The 18,652-nt window shown below is 57.8% G+C and overlaps 1 protein-coding gene across 1 annotated transcript in view; it reads left to right on the forward strand.

The window, feature by feature from the left end:
• Window positions 1–8,247: 8,247 nt before the first annotated feature.
• LOC144773580 (uncharacterized) overlaps window positions 8,248–18,652 on the forward strand; it is a 363,968-nt gene continuing 353,563 nt past the window's right edge. The window contains exon 1 of the mRNA XM_078658704.1: window positions 8,248–8,423. The gene's annotated coding sequence lies outside the window, so the exon portion shown is untranslated. The remainder of the gene's footprint in view (window positions 8,424–18,652) is intronic.

Genomic DNA, 18,652 nt, shown 5'->3' on the forward strand with positions numbered 1-18,652 from the left:
GGATGTTGTGGTGGTGGAGGGTGTGGTGGTGGTGGACGTGGTGGTGGGTGTGGTGGTGGTGGACGTGGTGGTGGTGGTGGATGTGGTGGTGGTGGATGTGGTGGGTACCATGCAGTAATGAAAATATTCAGTTGCTTGTGTAGGCCATTTCTAAATGCTCGTTAATATTTGCTGATATTAAAACTAAGACAGGCAAACAAATTGATATGCCCAATATCACACAGTGTGCCCAGCAGGACATGCTGACATTAGAACTCTTATCTTCGCCGTCTATAGTTGTAATTTAGCTTGTAGACTGCTTATTTTAAGAGGCTTAGGTGCACAGGAAAAACAGGAAATATAATTCACCTCAACTTGTAAAATGATAGTGAAATTTTTCCCCAGAACAAAAAGGTGCCTATCACACGTCCATATTGTTTCACAGTACTGCGATAGACCAGAAGTAACAAACCAATATTAGAGCAGAGGAATAAAGGAAAATGTTGGTCTGCAGTAGTCATCAGACTGTTTGAGAGGAAAAGTGAACAAGAGCTGGGGAGGGGGTGTCAAATGGTGAGCACTTTCGCGGCCGCTTTGATGTTCTCAGTGGCCGAGCTATCACAATAAGCATTTGAACAGGTAGGAAGAAGTTGCCAGCATTGCAAGGACAAAAAAAACTAGAAGACAGTTTTAATGTTAATTCCTTTTTTAATAGAGTTGCTCAGTTGTAATTAATGTATTCTTGGCTACATATAAAGTAACAAAAATGCTTATAACACTTTTTTTATTATACATTTTTAACAAGCTGCACAGCACACACACTGCTCTACAACATAACTTAACCTGTTTACCGCGGCTGACATTCCGCCGCAGTGCGGGCGTTCTGAAGAGTGGGCGGGGCTGTGTCGGCCAACGGTCGTGCGCAGCACCAGGGAGGGAGTGCTCGACGTGAGTTAAGGATATTGGCAAAGACAATAGCTCTGGGTAAACACTAATAAGGTCCCAAAGGCAAGACCTAGTGGCTATTGCAATGTTTGTTACTTATGTAACAGAATTCATCAGGCAATCTAATTATGTACTGTTAAATGTTTACGGTATCTTAGTTTCCATCCCTAAAAGGAAACATCAACAGTTTGGGCCTGATTCACAAAGGTAAACTTAGACAATAAATCAGTTTAGACCTAAAGTCTAGCTTTAGACTTCAGGTCTAAACTTAGGCTTCGGTCTAAGTTTACCTTTGTGAAACAAGCCAGAAGTATTTACGGGTTCACCTTCCTTCCCTTTGGAAATCAAATCCTATCAATGAGATACCTGGCTCCTCCGTGAGCTTGCAGTACTATCTGGTTCCTGTAAATCCAGAGATAACAGGCAACACTCTTCACAAGGTTTACCCCAGTGCTCAGTATCTCATACACCCCGGGTAAGTGGCCAACATTCCCCTTTCATTCTCGTATTCTCTTTCACTTTTTTGTATCGCTTTAAAATGTATACCTGGTATCGGTCCTTCTGATCTGCCCTCCCATTGCTTTATCAGTTACATTTATTTTGGGTATTCCCTATAAAATTAAAGATTACACATAAGAATGTGACATAACTTTAATATTAAAAGCCACCAGTCCGGTGCTTCATAAGTTGTGCAGTAAAACGATAGCAGGATTCAGTCGACACGTTTCAGTAGTGTAAGAGCCTTCGGCAGCACATAGGCTGGTTTCATATTTCGAACACTTGTAGCTCTTAATACTTAATATTTATACCTATGAGCGGTGTATAATGGACAAAAAGACAAAACCAAAGAGTGTATCTCATTTTCCACAAGGTCAACTCTCCTGGACAGTGCTGCGTTTGGGGAGATGAAATATCCCATTTACAGCTTAAAAGTTTCAGTGGCACAATACTTATTCTGAACTTGAGATACAATGCTTTAGCCAATAGTGGGGTAAAATCACCCATTCAATTACATTTTGGAAACAGAAGTCTTAGTCAAATTGCCACAATGGAAGTTGAGGAGCTGATTCTCTTCCGACTAGAGCATGTATGATGTATTTACTTCAGGGGTGCTGTCAGGTGTAATCCTGTTGGGGACTTCTTAGCGATAAAAAGACCAGCATATCCCTGACATACTTGAACCATCCCGCGGCACTGTAGTTAATAGGACATCAGCGCGTGCTTCTTTGAGGTACCAAGCCCTGATCTTTGGACTGGGTAAGAGTGGTCTGCTTAATTCAGACACTCTGTTCATCACCACCCCCTTTTCTGAATCATTTTGTCCACCACAAGCGTGGAAGGGTATACTCAGATGTGAGTCCCTTGCTCATTGCACCAATCCCAGTATAAGAATTGGCTTGGTAGTTTGGTTTGCCCTGTTCCCATCATGCACTGGGACAGGAACAGACTAATTTGCATGTAGCCAGGTTCTGAGCTGGGATGGTGCAGTGAGCTAAAAAACGGTGATAGATCAAGCCCCGATCTTTGGACTGGGTAAGAGTGGTCTGCTTAATTCAGACACTCTGTTCATCACCACCCCCTTTTCTGAATCTCTTTGAGGTACCAAAGTGTCGGTGTGCCCCAAACTCTTATCCAACACAATAAGGGTCACATTTTGCCCAGGGTGATATCCCCAAATCTAGATACAAGGGAAGCGTAGATGTACCAGATGGAATCTCTGCAGTCTTTTTAAGAACCCTATTTTGACTTTCGACAACTGTGGAAGCCTCGCGTGGCTCCAAAGTTCAGCTCCACAGACAGAAGTATTCTGCTTTCTAGATTTCCAGGACCAGCTGCATCCCATATTCCACAGCAAGATGGGCCGTTGCGCCAACGCTTTATTCCAGGATAGTCCCCATTGGAGCCTTTGTTCCAGGATAGTCCCCATTGGAGCCTTTGTTCCAGGATAGTCCCCATCGGAGCCTTTGTTCCAGGATAGTCCCCATTGGAGCCTTTGTTCCAGGATAGTCCCCACTGGAGCCTTTGTTCCAGGATAGTCCCCATCGGAGCCTTTGTTCCAGGATAGTCCCCATCGGAGCCTTTGTTCCAGGATAGTCCCCATTGGAGCCTTTGTTCCAGGATAGTCCCCATCGGAGCCTTTGTTCCAGGATAGTCCCAATCGGAGCCTTTGTTCCAGGATAGTCCCCATTGGAGCCTTTGTTCCAGGATAGTCCCCACTGGAGCCTTTGTTCCAGGATAGTCCCCATTGGAGCCTTTGTTCCAGGATAGTCCCCATTGGAGCCTTTGTTCCAGGATAGTCCCCACTGGAGCCTTTGTTCCAGGATAGTCCCCATCGGAGCCTTTGTTCCAGGATAGTCCCCATCGGAGCCTTTGTTCCAGGATAGTCCCCATTGGAGCCTTTGTTCCAGGATAGTCCCCATCGGAGCCTTTGTTCCAGGATAGTCCCAATCGGAGCCTTTGTTCCAGGATAGTCCCCATTGGAGCCTTTGTTCCAGGATAGTCCCCACTAGAGCCTTTGTTCCAGGATAGTCCCCATTGGAGACTTTGTTCCAGGATAGTCCCCATTGGAGCCTTTGTTCCAGGATAGTCCCCATTGGAGAAGGGTGAGGCTTCTATGTGGTCCCGGATGACAAACTGAACCCAAAAGGGGGGAATCCACCGACATTCTCCAGACTAGAGTTTTTGAGGGTGAATTTATTTCTCATGCCTTTGTGTGGTCTAAACATCATTATTTTTGTCCTGCATTAACTAATAATCGTTATCTGTGTAGAAGTCTGCAAACTAGTCTAATGGGGCCTGCAGACCCCTAGGGAACTTGGAGACCAGAAGTGAAGCATGAGCAAACAATTAGAGTAGCGATTTTGGGGGCATATTTATAAGGAAATGTAGAAGCGTGCTGTGCTCTAACATTTCCATTTAAAAAACACAGGGATGTGTCATATTTACAACAATACAGCATACTGCTGTATTTTCCACAGCACTGGTGCTAATAATAGCTGCCTAGCGCCAACACAGGCACCCTTGCGCCATAGTGCCTGCCTTGAAAGGAATGATTGTTTATGTGCAGGAAGGGAAGTAACAAAGTGTCATTATTTAATGAGTGTTTATTTGCAGAAAGGGACACCTTCTTGCGCATAAACAATCATTAATGACGTTTGGCTCTTTCTGTGTGTGATGCACAATGCAGAAAATATACAAAAAGCAAAAAAAAGAAGAAATAAAAGTATTTCTCCTCATTGCGCCATTTTAACACCTGCTATTGTATAGATCTGGGGCAGCGTCAAAAAGCAGTAGGCGTTGCAGTGGATCGCCCACAGCAACACCTATTGCCTCTGCCTTTCACTCAGATCCCTTTGTGAAAGGGTATCATATTTACAAAGCAGCGTTAAAACACGCAAAGTGGCTTAACTCAGCTTTGTAAATATGGTGCAAGGAATTGCGCCACCGGAACGTCGGTAAAAGTGATGTTCCTGTGGTGCAATGCCCTTATAAATATGCCCCTTTGTGGGTTTTTTAGTTGACCAGCTAGCACCAGTATCAATAAGGCATAGAGTGGGTCTCCCCTGAGGATTCATAGCACATAGGGTCCGCCCTGGTCTATAGGGATTAAAATATGTACAGAGCAGTTGGCTCCCCTTAAACAGTCCTAAATGGTGGCCACCTATTTAGAGTCGACAGAGATAAATCAAAAGGTTGGGCTGATCATGGAAACCCTGGGATGCTTTTGAGAAGCCTTGTGTCCACCACAATTGAAGCAGGAGTTACTAGGTGGACTCACTCTGCTCTTTTGCTACCTGGTGCACCCTGCCTGCCTTTGCCTCTCCCTCAGACTGCAGAAACCATAGCATTTGTTAAGAAATGGGTCTGTGTGCAATCGGTTCTTCCTTTCCTTCTTGAACAGCAGGGCAATGATTTGCTACAGAAACCAAATAAAACTTTTTTCGATTTGCCAACCTATGCAGATGCTTCTCAAATGCTCTTGTATATTTAGAAACAATCACTAAACAAAAGCAGCTCTCACTGCTACTTTATCCGGTTCAGACATGGCAATAATATTAGCATGAGTGTGAAATATATATCCTTCAATGGATCTACGGTATCAGCAGAGGCTTTACCTTTGCTTTGTTTACAATTGTGAATTTTTGTTGATCAATTTAAGTACAACAGACTGCAGTGGCTGCATTCAACAAACATTCTTCACACATCTTGCAGCTATTAAGGTGGCATTGTCCCTACGTGTTTGCTGTGGACAGTGGCTTTGGGAACCAACCAGTCTCTCCCCTCCCTGGAAATGACAACAAACACTCATTACAGTCCAACTAGGATCTTAATATTTAAAACAAGGTTGCAGTTCTTCCTTAAACTTATGGGTATTTCTGGACCTCCCAAGACATAACATACAACAATTTATTTACATCCGCTACGTTAGGTTTATAAAAATTAATAAACAGTTCGCAAGTCTCCAGTAAATTTGTGGGGATTTTGGGGAACGGTGTTCCCCTGACTGCTCTGCGCATTCATTTCAGAAAAGTGAGGGGTCGATTAAGACTGTGCCAGAGGTGGTAAATGATGTGTTGTCATTCCAACCTCTCTTCTACTCTTTGCAGTTGTTGAACAACTGTCAGCCGTGTTGCTGCCTGTCACACTGCCACTCACTGTAATCATTTGCGCTCCCTCTGCGTTGCACTGCCCCTGCTACACCCCCAACAAACTGCACATGGGCTGGTCTGCACCGTTCCTGGGCTCTACCAATATGGCACCCGCCAACCAATATGGCTCCCAACAACCAATATGGCAACCACCAACCAATATGGTACCCGTCAACCAATATGGAAACCACCAACCAATATGATACCCGCCAACCAATATGGCAGCCACCAGCACTGGGAAAAACAGAATATCTACTAAGATCTTCCTATCTCGATTCAGTCTCCTATTGGATATAATGACCCATATGGGCAAAAGATTAAGGAAAAGTAAGTGCAGTGAGGGCGCAAGCTCGCGTTCTATCCCTATTGTGAATAATTTGGTATTTTAGTTTCTCCTGGGTGTCTTTAAAAACCCTCATCTGAAGTTTGCGACAGTGTTTTGCTGCTTCCTCATTCATATTCAGGAAGGGCGACTACTGCACTGGAGTACTCTTATTTCCAGTGTCCTTAAGCCTTCTTTTAAGACTTAGTCTTTCACTATCAAAAGTGCCTTTGTCGGGAACAGATCTGCTTTATCACCACTTGCGCGCTTGTCTATAAACCTGCATGTGCTTCGCCTATACTTGTGGTGTGTTATATGTAGGGTTTCCAGTTTAACCCAATTAAACCTGCCTGAAACCCACAGGAGGTAAAATTCTCAGTGGAAACCTAAAAGCACTGATTTTTCTCTGTTTCTAATGCGTTGGCGTCTTTTGCTGCCAGAGGAGTACAATTGCATTAGTTACTGTCCCAGCTGCCATGGGTCCACTGGAGCCGAACATACAAACACACTAGGCCAGCTTTCTGCATGATACATTCAGTGCACATCTGTCTTACTAAGGGGAATACAAGCATGGCATTTAACTGAGATGGATGGCCTGATAAAAATATGGTAATAAGGTCACAGTAATTAAAGCTGTGTCTCGGGAATCTGATATAGCACGACTGAAACAAAAGTGAAACACTTTCGTTGATACTAGGACATATGTCAGTATTTTGGGCTTCTGTAATAAAATATAATAAGTAGCACTCGGGGAGGTGTTGAGGCTCTTACTTGAAAGCGGCTAGCCCATTCTCTGACAGCTCACTTAATGCCAAGATGTTGCGGCGTGGCCCAAATACAAATATCTCACTTAAAGAACAATAATGAATTTTGTGTCCGCTGGACCCAGTGGTCACATTGAGAATCCTTGATCGTGACTGGGCGTCCCTCGAGCAGCCCCGCACACTGTGCAGTGGTGCCTGGGAGAGGCCAGTGTTAGTTTGTTACAAGGGAAACAGGAGGAAGGAGCAGCAGCACAGAGGACGACCTGCAAAAAGCATCTTTACAAAACATCTTTTCTCCTTAAGTGATACTAAAACGTACTACTGGCTACATAAAACATGTTGCTCTTTTATTGGACCACAATAAAAAGACGCCAATGTTCAAAAAATATTTGTTTTGAATTTTTAAAGAGTCGATACATTTTAACATGACCTATTTAGAGCAACAAAAATAATTAGGGTGATTTTGCTAATATTTTGCTGCAAGATATTCTTTTGATAGCTTGCCTTGTGCTTTGTCTGTTAGTTCCATTATAGGCCCCTGGCTGACCTCTTCCAAAGAAATATCTGTCTTGCTCACCACTAACAATATATATATATATATAGGATAAAGAAACACAGGTTACGGGCAGTCAGGATAAAGGTCATATAGGGTTCACCCAGGAGTGGCAAAGCAGCAGCTCAGAAGCATGCAATGCTACAGGCAGCCAAGCAATGTTCTATATCGTGAACCCAAGGGGGACAGAGGCGAGTCCCACAGGCATGCCCTGGTGACAGACAGACAGGAGTAATATGTCCTAAACGGTGTGCACTGGTTATAGGAGTAATGCCAAGTGCCTTATAGATGCAACTGGGTGTGCACGAGGAGCCGGCCACAGTGAACCTGGATTACAGGCACCGGAAGTGAATAAATGCCCATAGAGCTACCCAGAGAGTGGTCCCCATGCCATTCCTCCAATTACAGGGCAGACATCAACCTTACCAGGTGCATGACGAGGACGCATTAAAGACAGGGGTGCCACTGTCGCCGTGTATGTACCCACCGACCCTGGACATGAGAAAGCAGGGAAAGGAGGCGATTAGAGGGTGAACTCAAAGGGGCAAGTGGTGCCCTGAAGAGAGACCCCCGGGGGACCTGGACGCCCTTTAATTGAACTGAAGCTCCTATGTTCAGGGGTCTGCTGGGAGTCAGTACAGTGCACGCCTGCCCCCCCATCTGGAGACCTCTCGGACCGGTGGGCGCGCCTCCCTGGGAGGAGCCCCCCTCAAGGCAGTGGCCCCACCCCAGGCCCCCCAGAACGTGGAAGAGGGGCCCCCAACAGGAGGCTCCCCATCTTCAAACAAAGGGCCCCACAGACCTTGGAAGAGGGGTCCTCTCCAACCGGAGGCCCCCAGCTTCTGGCGAAGCCCCCGCCCCACACCGGGGCCCTCGGATGGGGCCCCTCCAGCCCCCCGCACCGATGCAGAGGCCCCCATGCCAGCGCCCCCTGGCACACGGTCCCTCAGTCCCTCCCCGGCCGAGGGGGCTGGAGTGAGCTGAGCTCCCCCAGCGCCCCCTGGCGGCCGCCGCCTGGTTTCCTGTCCCCGGGAGGGGGGAGCGGAAGTGTGGCGCTGCCGGCTCCTGTTGCTACCCGTGGCCGCCGGAGCCCGGCTCTCCCCGCCCCAGCCCCGCAGCCCCGGCCCCCTCCAGCCCCCACCCGGACCCCACCCGGACCCGCCCTCCGCACCGAGCGAGAGCCGCGGAGACAAAGACCCGACGGAGCCCAGGTGAGGCGCGGGGGAGAGTGTGTGTGCTGGAGCCGCGTACTGCCAGCAGCAGAGTCTGCACCCTTCCTGCACGGAACCCTGCACCCCTTCACCCTGCACAGATTCTACTCCCTGCACGGACCCTCACCCTGCACAGACCCCTGCACAGACCCCTGCACCCTCCCCACGCTGCCTGCACCCCTTCACTCTGCACAGACATTCACCCTGCACAGACCCCTCCACATCCTTTCCCAGACCCCTGCACCCTCCCCACGCTGCCTGCACAGACCCCTCCACATCCTTTCCCAGACCCCTGCACCCTCCCCACGCTGCCTGCACAGACCCCTGCACCCCTTTACTCTGCACAGCCCCTTCCACAGTCACACTCTGGCTGCACAGACCCCTGCACATTTCCTTCACTCTGCACAGACCCCTGCACCCCTTCACTCTGCACAGACCCCTGCACAGCCTCTTCCACAGTCACACTCTGGCTGCACAGACCCCTGTACATTTCCTTCACTCTGCACAGCCCCTCAGACTCACACTGCCTGCACAGACCCCTGCATCATACCGTGCTTGCATAACCCCATACACCTTCAGACCGTGCCTGCACAGCCTTGTCACTTTCCTTCAGTCACCTTTATTCTCTGCCTGCTCGGCCCCATTCAGCCTCATACACCGCACAGCCCCCCCCCCCCCCGGCTGTAGACCTCCATAGACTGCACAGCATCGCACTCTTCCTTAGTCTGTCTGCTGGAGCCACGCACAGCTGTGCCTGTTCAAGCCCTGTCTGCACAACCACAGCACCGTCCCGGGGCCGGTCTGCACACCCACAGCACCCTCCTGGGGCCTGTCTGCACACCCACAGCACCCTCCCGGGGCCTGTCTGCACACCCACAGCACCCTCCCGGGGCCTGCCTGCAAAGACACAGCACCCTCCCGGGGCGTGTCCGCACACCCACAGCACCCTCCCGGGGCCTGTCTGCATAGACACAGCACCCTCCCGCGCATACCCAAAGCACCCTCCCGAGCATACCCACAGCACCCTCCCGAGCATACCCACAGCACCCTCCCGAGCATACCCACAGCACCCTCCCGAGCATACCCACAGCACCCTCCCGAGCATACCCACAGCACCCTCCCGTGCATACCCACAGCACCCTCCCGAGCATACCCACAGCACCCTCCCGAGCATACCCACAGCACCGTCCCGAGCATACCCACAGCACCCTCCCGAGCCCTGTCTGCATACCCACAGCACCCTCCCGTGCATACCCACAGCACCCTCCCGAGCATACCCACAGCACCCTCCCGAGCATACCCACAGCACCCTCCCGGGGCCTGTCTGCACACCCACAGCACCCTCCCGGGGGCTGTCTGCATAGACACAGCACCCTCCCGGGGCCTGACTGCAAAGACACAGCACCCTCCCGGGGCGTGTCCGCACACCCACAGCACCCTCCCGGGGCCTGTCTGCATAGACACAGCACCCTCCCGCGCATACCCAAAGCACCCTCCCGAGCATACCCACAGCACCCTCCCGAGCATACCCACAGCACCCTCCCGAGCATACCCACAGCACCCTCCCGAGCATACCCACAGCACCCTCCCGAGCATACCCACAGCACCCTCCCGAGCATACCCACAGCACCCTCCCGAGCATACCCACAGCACCCTCCCGTGCATACCCACAGCACCCTCCCGAGCATACCCACAGCACCGTCCCGAGCATACCCACAGCACCCTCCCGAGCCCTGTCTGCATACCCACAGCACCCTCCCGTGCATACCCACAGCACCCTCCCGAGCATACCCACAGCACCCTCCCGAGCATACCCACAGCACCCTCCCGGGGCCTGTCTGCACACCCACAGCACCCTCCCGGGGGCTGTCTGCATAGACACAGCACCCTCCCGGGGCCTGACTGCAAAGACACAGCACCCTCCCGGGGCCTGTCTCCACACCCACAGCACCCTCCCTGGGCCTGTTTGCATAGACACAGCACCCTCCCGGGGCCTGTCTGCACACTCACAGCACCCTCCGGGGCCTGTCTGCACACCCACAGCACCCTCCCGGGGCCTGTCTGCACACCCACAGCACCCTCCCGGGGCCTGTCTGCACACCCACAGCACCCTCCCGGGGCCTGTCTGCACACCCACAGCACCCTCCCGGGGCCTGTCTGCATAGACACAGCACCCTCCCGGGGCCTGTCTCCACACTCACAGCACCCTCCCGGGGCCTGTCTGCATAGACACAGCACCCTCCCGGGGCCTGTCTGCACACCCACAGCACCCTCCCGGGGCCTGTCTGCACACCCACATTACCCTCCCTGGGCCAGTCTGCACAGACACAGCACCCTCCCAGGGCCTGTCTGCACACCCACAGCACCCTCCCGGGGCCTGTCTGCACACTCACAGCACCCTCCCGGGGCCTGTCTGCAGAGACACAGCACCCTCCCGGGGCCTGTCTGCACACCAACAGCACCCTCCCGGGGCCTGTCTGCACACTCACAGCACCCTCCCGGGGCCTGTCTGCACACTCACAGCACCCTCCGGGGGCCTGTCTGCAGAGACACAGCACCCTCCCGGGGCCTGTCTGCACACCCACAGCACCCTCCCGGGGCCTGTCTGCACACCCACAGCACCCTCCCGGGGCCTGTCTGCACACCCACAGCACCCTCCCGGGGCCTGTCTGCACACCCACAGCACCCTCCCGGGGCCTGTCTGCATAGACACAGCACCCTCCCGGGGCCTGTCTGCATAGACACAGCACCCTCCCGGGGCCTGTCTGCACACCCACAGGATCCTCCCGGGGCCTGTCTGCACACCCACAGCACCCTCCCGGTGCCTGTCTGCATAGACACAGCACCCTCCCGGGGCCTGACTGCAAAGACACAGCACCCTCCCGGGGCCTGTCTCCACACCCACAGGACCCTCCCTGGGCCTGTCTGCACACTCACAGCACCCTCCCGGGGCATGTCTGCATAGACACAGCACCCTCCCGGGGCCTGTCTCCACACCCACAGCACCCTCCCTGGGCCTGCCTGCACACTCACAGCACCCTCCCGGGGCCTGTCTGCATAGACACAGCACCCTCCCGGGGCCTGTCTGCATAGACACAGCACCCTCCCGGGGCCTGTCTGCATAGACACAGCACCCTCCCGGGGCCTGTCTGCATAGACACAGCACCCTCCTACGGCCTGTCTGCACACTCACAGCACCCTCCTGGGGCCTGTCTGCACGCCCACAGCACCCTCCTGGGGCCTGTCTGCACACTCACAGCACCCTCCCGGGGCCTGTCTGCATAGACACAGCACCCTCCGGGGGCCTGTCTGCACACCCACAGCACCCTCCCGGGGCCTGTCTGCAGAGACACAGCACCCTGCCGGGGCCTGTCTGCATAGACACAGCACCCTGCCGGGGCCTATCTGCATAGACACAGCACCCTCCCGGGGCCTGTCTGCATAGACACAGCACCCTCCCGGGGCCTGTCTGCATAGACACAGCACCCTCCCGGGGCCTGTCTGCATAGACACAGCACCCTCCCGGGGCCTGTCTGCATAGACACAGCACCCTCCCGGGGCCTGTCTGCATACCCACAGCACCCTCCCAGGGCCTGTCTGCACACTCACAGCACCCTCCCGGGGCCTGTCTGCAGAGACACAGCACCCTCCCGGGGCCTGTCTGCATAGACACAGCACCCTCCCGGGGCCTGTCTGCATAGACACAGCACCCTCCCGGGGCCTGTCTGCATAGACACAGCACCCTCCCGGGGCCTGTCTGCATAGACACAGCACCCTCCCGGGGCCTGTCTGCATAGACACAGCACCCTCCCGGGGCCTGTCTGCATAGACACAGCACCCTCCTGGAGCCTGACTGCAAAGACACAGCACCCTCCCGGGGCCTGTCTCCACACTCACAGCACCCTCCCGGGGCCTGTCTGCACACTCACAGCACCCTCCCGGGGCCTGTCTGCACACTCACAGCACCCTCCCGGGGCCTGTCTGCATAGACACAGCACCCTCCCGGGGCCTGACTGCAAAGACACAGCACCCTCCCGGGGCCTGTCTCCAAACCCACAGCACCCTCCCTGGGCCTGTCTGCACACTCACAGCACCCTCCCGGGGCCTGTCTGCACACTCACAGCACCCTCCCGGGGCCTGTCTGCATAGACACAGCACCCTCCCGGGGCCTGTCTGCATAGACACAGCACCCTCCCGGGGCCTGTCTGCATAGACACAGCACCCTCCCGGGGCCTGTCTGCACACTCACAGCACCCTCCCGGGGCCTGTCTGCACACCCACAGCACCCTCCCGGGGCCTGTCTGGACACTCACAGCACCCTCCCGGGGCCTGTCTGCACACCCACAGCACCCTCCCAGGGCCTGTCTGCACACCCACAGCACCCTCCCGGGGCCTGTCTGCAGAGACACAGCACCCTCCGGGGCCTGTCTGCATAGACACAGCACCCTCCCGGGGCCTGTCTGCATAGACATAGCACCTCCCGGGGCCTGTCTGCATAGACACAGCACCCTCCCGGGGCCTGTCTGCATAGACACAGCACCCTCCCGGGGCCTGTCTGCACACTCACAGCACCCTCCCAGGGCCTGTCTGCACACTCACAGCACCCTCCCGGGGCCTGTCTGCATAGACACAGCACCCTCCCGGGGCCTGTCTGCATAGACACAACACCCTCCCGGGGCCTGTCTGCACACTCACAGCACCCTCCCGGGGCCTGTCTGCACACCCACAGCACCTTCCCGGGGCCTGTCTGCACACCCACAGCACCCTCCCGGGCCTGTCTGCACACCCACAGCACCCTCCCGGGGCCTGTCTTCACACCCACAGCACCCTCCCGGGGCCTGTCTGCACACTCACAGCACCCTCCCAGGGCCTGTCTGCATAGACACAACACCCTCCCGGGGCCTGTCTGCACACTCACAGCACCCTCCCGGGGCCTGTCTGCACACTCACAGCACCCTCCCGGGGCCTGTCTGCACACTCACAGCACCCTCCCGGGGCCTGTCTGCACACTCACAGCACCCTCCCGGGGCCTGTCTGCACACTCACAGCACCCTCCCGGGGCCTGTCTGCACACCCACAGCACCCTCCCGGGGCCTGTCTACACACCCACAGCACCCTCCCTGGGCCTGTCTGCATAGACACAGCACCCTCCCGGGGCCTGTCTGCACACCCACAGCACCCTCCCGGGGCCTGTCTGCACACCCACAGCACCCTCCCGGGGCCTGTCTCCACACTCACAGCACCCTCCCGGGGCCTGTCTGCACACCCACAGCACCCTCCCGGGGCCTGTCTGCATAGACACAGCACCCTACCGGGGCCTGTCTGCACACCCACAGCACCCTCCCGGGGCCTGTCTGCACACCCACAGCACCCTCCCGGGGCCTGTCTGCACACCCACAGCACCCTCCCGGGGCCTGTCTGCACACCCACAGCACCCTCCCTGGGCCTGTCTGCATAGACACAGCACCCTCCCGGGGCCTGTCTGCACACCCACAGCACCCTCCCGGGGCCTGTCTCCACACTCACAGCACCCTCCCGAGGCCTGTCTCCACACTCACAGCACCCTCCCGGGGCCTGTCTGCACACCCACAGCACCCTCCCGGGGCCTGTCTCCACACTCACAGCACCCTCCCAGGGCCTGTCTGCACACCCACAGCACCCTCCCGGGGCCTGTCTGCATAGACACAGCACCCTCCCGGGGCCTGTCTGCACACCCACAGCACCCTCCCGGGGCCTGTCTGCATAGACACAGCACCCTCCCGGGGCCTGTCTGCACACTCACAACACCCTCCCGGGGCCTGTCTGCACACCCACAGCACCCTCCCGGGGCCTGTCTGCACACTCACAGCACCCTCCCGGGTCCTGTCTGCACACTCACAGCACCCTCCCGGGGCCTGTCTGCACACTCACAGCACCCTCCCGGGTCCTGTCTGCACACCCACAGCACCCTCCCGGGGCCTGTCTGCACACCCACAGCACCCTCCCGGGGCCTGTCTGCACACTCACAGCACCCTCCCGGGGCCTGTCTGCACACTCACAGCACCCTCCCGGGGCCTGTCTGCACACTCACAGCACCCTCCCAGGGCCTGTCTGCGTAGACACAACACCCTCCCGGGGCCTGTCTGCACACTCACAGCACCCTCCCGGGGCCTGTCTGCACACCCACAGCACCCTCCCGGGGCCTGTCTGCACACCCACAGCACCCTCCCGGGGCCTGTCTGCACACTCACAGCACCCTCCCGGGGCCTGTCTGCACACTCACAGCACCCTCCGGGGGCCTGTCTGCGTAGACACAACACCCTCCCGGGGCCTGTCTGCACACCCACAGCACCCTCCCGGGTCCTGTCTGCACACTCACAGCACCCTCCCAGGGCCTGTCTGCATAGACACAGCACCCTCCCGGGGCCTGTCTGCACACTCACAGCACCCTCCCGGGGCCTGTCTGCATAGACACAGCACCCTCCCGGGGCCTGTCTGCACACTCACAACACCCTCCCGGGGCCTGTCTGCACACCCACAGCACCCTCCCGGGGCCTGTCTGCACACCCACAGCACCCTCCCGGGGCCTGTCTCCACACTCACAGCACCCTCCCAGGGCCTGTCTGCACACCCACAGCACCCTCCCGGGGCCTGTCTGCACACTCACAGCACCCTCCCGGGGCCTGTCTGCATAGACACAGCACCCTCCCGGGGCCTGTCTGCACACTCACAGCACCCTCCCGGGGCCTGTCTGCACAGACACAGCACCCTCCCGGGGCCTGTCTGCACACCCACAGCACCCTCCCGGGGCCTGTCTGCACACCCACAGCACCCTCCCGGGGCCTGTCTGCATAGACACAACACCCTCCCGGGGCCTGTTTGCATAGACACAGCACCCTCCCGGGGCCTGTCTGCATAGACACAGCACCCTCCCGGGGCCTGTCTGCATAGACACAGCACCCTCCCGGGGCCTGTCTGCACACCCACAGCACCCTCCCGGGGCCTGTCTGCATAGACACAGCACCCTCCCGGGGCCTGTCTGCACACTCACAGCACCCTCCCGGGGCCTGTCTGCACAGACACAGCACCCTCCCGGGGCCTGTCTGCACACCCACAGCACCCTCCCGGGGCCTGTCTGCACACCCACAGCACCCTCCCGGGGCCTGTCTGCATAGACACAACACCCTCCCGGGGCCTGTTTGCATAGACACAGCACCCTCCCGGGGCCTGTCTGCACACCCACAGCACCCTCCCGGGGCCTGTCTGCACACTCACAGCACCCTCCCAGGGCCTGTCTGCATAGACACAACACCCTCCCGGGGCCTGTTTGCATAGACACAGCACCCTCCCGGGGCCTGTCTGCACACCCACAGCACCCTCCCGGGGCCTGTCTGCACACCCACAGCACCCTCCCGGGGCCTGTCTGCACACTCACAGCACCCTCCCAGGGCCTGTCTGCACACCCACAGCACCCTCCCGGGGCCTGTCTGCACACCCACAGCACCCTCCCTGGGCCTGTCTGCATAGACACAACACCCTCCCGGGGCCTGTTTGCATAGACACAGCACCCTCCCGGGGCCTGTCTGCACACCCACAGCACCCTCCCGGGGCCTGTCTGCACACCCACAGCACCCTCCCTGGGCCTGTCTGCATAGACACAGCACCCTCCCGGGGCCTGTCTGCACACTCACAGCACCCTCCCGGGGCCTGTCTGCACACTCACAACACCCTCCCGGGTCCTGTCTGCACACCCACGGCACCCTCCCGGGGCCTGTCTGCACACTCACAGCACCCTCCCAGGGCCTGTCTGCATAGACACAACACCCTCCCGGGGCCTGTCTGCATAGACACAGCACCCTCCCGGGGCCTGTCTGCATAGACACAACACCCTCCCGGGGCCTGTCTGCACACTCACAGCACCCTCCCAGGGCCTGTCTGCATAGACACAACACCCTCCCGGGGCCTGTCTGCATAGACACAGCACCCTCCCGGGGCCTGTCTGCACACTCACAGCACCCTCCCGGGGCCTGTCTGCACACTCACAGCACCCTCCCAGGGCCTGTCTGCATAGACACAACACCCTCCCGGGGCCTGTCTGCACACCCACGGCACCCTCCCAGGGCCTGTCTGCATAGACACAACACCCTCCCGGGGCCTGTCTGCATACCCACAGCACCCTCCCGGGGCCTGTCTGCACACCCACAGCACCCTCCCGGGGCCTGTCTGCACACTCACAGCACCCTCCCGGGGCCTGTCTGCATAGACACAACACCCTCCCGGGGCCTGTCTGCACACTCACAGCACCCTCCCGGGGCCTGTCTGCACACCCACAGCACCCTCCCGGGGCCTGTCTGCACACTCACAGCACCCTCCCGGGGCCTGTCTGCACACTCACAGCACCCTCCCGGGGCCTGTCTGCACACCCACAGCACCCTCCCGGGGCCTGTCTGCACACCCACAGCACCCTCCCGGGGCCTGTCTGCACACCCACAGCACCCTCCCGGGGCCTGTCTGCACACCCACAGCACCCTCCCGGGGCCTGTCTGCACACCCACAGCACCCTCCCGGGGCCTGTCTACACACCCACAGCACCCTCCCTGGGCCTGTCTGCACACCCACAGCACCCTCCCGGGGCCTGTCTGCACACCCACAGCACCCTCCCGGGGCCTGTCTGCACACCCACAGCACCCTCCCGGGGCCTGTCTACACACCCACAGCACCCTCCCGGGGCCTGTCTGCACACTCACAACACCCTCCCGGGGCCTGTCTGCACACTCACAGCACCCTCCCGGGGCCTGTCTGCACACTCACAGCACCCTCCCGGGGCCTGTCTGCACACTCACAGCACCCTCCCGGGGCCTGTCTGCATAGACACAGCACCCTCCCGGGGCCTGTCTGCACACCCACAGCACCCTCCCGGGGCCTGTCTTCACACCCACAGCACCCTCCCGGGGCCTGTCTGCATAGACACAACACCCTCCCGGGGCCTGTCTGCACACCCACAGCACCCTCCCGGGGCCTGTCTGCACACTCACAGCACCCTCCCGGGGCCTGTCTGCAGAGACACAGCACCCTCCCTGGGCCTGTCTGCATAGACACAACACCCTCCCGGGGCCTGTCTGCATAGACACAGCACCCTCCCGGGGCCTGTCTGCACACTCACAGCACCCTCCCGGGGCCTGTCTGCACACTCACAGCACCCTCCCGGGGCCTGTCTGCACACTCACAGCACCCTCCCGGGGCCTGTCTGCATAGACACAGCACCCTCCCGGGGCCTGTCTGCACACTCACAGCACCCTCCCTGGGCCTGTCTGCACACCCACAGCACCCTCCCGGGGCCTGTCTGCATAGACACAGCACCCTCCCTGGGCCTGTCTGCACACTCACAGCACCCTCCCGGGGCCTGTCTGCACACTCACAGCACCCTCCCGGGGCCTGTCTGCATAGACACAGCACCCTCCCGGGGCCTGTCTGCACACCAACAGCACCCTCCCTGGGCCTGTCTGCAGAGACACAGCACCCTCCCGGGGCCTGTCTGCATAGACACAGCACCCTCCCGGGGCCTGTCTGCAGAGACACAGCACCCTCCCGGGGCCTGTCTGCATAGACACAGCACCCTCCCGGGGCCTGTCTGCACACCCACAGCACCCTCCCGGGGCCTGTCTGCACACCCACAGCACCCTCCCTGGGCCTGTCTGCACACCCACAGCACCCTCCCTGGGCCTGTCTGCATAGACACAGCACCCTCCCGGGGCCTGTCTGCACACCCACAGCACCCTCCCTGGGCCTGTCTGCATAGACACAGCACCCTCCCGGGGCCTGTCTGCACACCCACAGCACCCTCCCTGGGCCTGTCTGCACACTCACAGCACCCTCCCTGGGCCTGTCTGCATAGACACAGCACCCTCCCGGGGCCTGTCTGCATAGACACAGCACCCTCCCTGGGCCTGTCTGCACACTCACAGCACCCTCCCTGGGCCTGTCTGCATAGACACAGCACCCTCCCGGGGCCTGTCTGCATAGACACAGCACCCTCCCGGGGCCTGTCTGCACACCCACAGCACCCTCCCTGGGCCTGTCTGCACACCCACAGCACCCTCCCTGGGCCTGTCTGCACACCCACAGCACTCTAGTACACGGGCTGCACAGACACCGCACCCTGTCTGTCCTCGGTACCCTGTCTGCGGAGCCCTGGCTGTGAGCCTGGCCGGGCACCTCCTTTACGCAGCCCTGGGCACCTTCCATTCACA

The sequence above is a fragment of the Lissotriton helveticus genome, chromosome 8 (genome assembly GCF_964261635.1).
Source record: "Lissotriton helveticus chromosome 8, aLisHel1.1, whole genome shotgun sequence".
Taxonomy (NCBI): Eukaryota; Metazoa; Chordata; class Amphibia; order Caudata; family Salamandridae; genus Lissotriton; species Lissotriton helveticus.